Genomic DNA, 1382 nt, shown 5'->3' with positions numbered 1-1382 from the left:
GCTCCTTATCAATAGTTACACTTAAAGTAACTGAATTAAATGCATGAGTCAACAGACAGAGATAGCAGAATGTAGAAGAAAATAAAATTCTTCAATATGCTGTCTACAAGAGACATCTCAAAAAGATGGAGACAGCCTAAATGCCCATCAAAACAAAAATGATTAAACTTTAATACATACACACAATGGAATACTATGCAACACTGAAGAATAATGATGAATCTGAAAAACACCTCACAACATGGATAAACCTGGAGGACATATTGCTGAGAAATTAGCCAATTACAAAAGGACAAATACTGTATGAGAACAATGTTATAAAATGTTAAGAGACGCCAGCAGTGGCAGCAGCTCAGGAGGCCACACTCTTGGTCGTAGCCTCCACTCCAGTGCCACCATGGTGACTCTCGCTGTCCCTGCTCCTGGCCACAGCCTTGGGCTACTTTGTCAGCATCGAAGTGCATGCCGAGGAGTGCTTTTTCAATCAGGTCACCTCGGATACCAAGATGGGACTCATCTTCGAGGTGACCAAAGGCAGCTTCCTGGACATCAATGTAGAGATCACAGATAAAGAGATATATAAAGGAGAACAAGAATCCAGTGGGAAATACATATTTGCTGCTCACATCAATGGAACATACAAATTTTGTTTTAGCAACAGGATGTCCATCATGACTCCAAAGATGGTCATGTGCACAACTGATATTGGAGAGGACAAGGAATGAAAACAAAAGCTCACCAGAACAAGCTAGAAGAAATGATCAATGAGTTAGTAGTGGTGATGACCGTGGTGAAGCATGAACAGCAACACATGAAAGTGTGGGAGAGAATACACAGAGCCATCAACAACAACACAAACAGCAAAGTGGTCCTTTGGTCCTTCTTTGAAGCACTTGTTCTCGTTGCCTAACACTGGCACAGATCTACTACCTGAAGAGATTTTTTGAAGTCTGGAGTGTTGTTTAAAAAGCCTTTTTTTCTGATTATCTCAGACTCATACTCACTATTTACCAAACATCTTCGTCAAAATAATGTCATAATTCTCTGTTTTTTATTTTCTGAACTGTACATTTCACAGTTTATGGTTCCTTGTGATTCATAGATATTGGGATTTGGGAGTAACACCATTTTCAGGAAGTTGACATTGATTGGCATAATTTTTTATTTTAATTCTTCCTCCACTATGCAGGTTACTTTCAGAACTCAAATATTGGAAATTAAATATAGGAGTATAACCTTTCTTATGTTTTTGTTTTCATAATACAAAGCAGTTTGTTCAAGACATAAGCGCAAACCTTGACTTTACTAAAATTACTGCACTTTTTGGATCCCTCATCCTGCAGTTCAAGTCAATAAAGATTGATTTTGTTGACTTCGAAGAA

The 1382-nt window shown here is 38.2% G+C and overlaps 1 pseudogene; it reads left to right on the top strand.

Annotated features, from left to right (window-relative positions):
* Nucleotides 1–404: 404 nt before the first annotated feature.
* LOC102819308 lies at nt 405–966 on the top strand (annotated as a pseudogene).
* The last annotated feature ends 416 nt before the right edge of the window (nt 967–1382 follow it).

This window comes from Chrysochloris asiatica, unplaced genomic scaffold (assembly GCF_000296735.1).
Source record: "Chrysochloris asiatica unplaced genomic scaffold, ChrAsi1.0 scaffold00169, whole genome shotgun sequence".
Classification (NCBI taxonomy): domain Eukaryota; kingdom Metazoa; phylum Chordata; class Mammalia; order Afrosoricida; family Chrysochloridae; genus Chrysochloris; species Chrysochloris asiatica.
The sequence above is the reverse complement of the archived record's forward strand: the minus strand, read 5'-3'. Positions and strand labels throughout refer to the sequence as shown.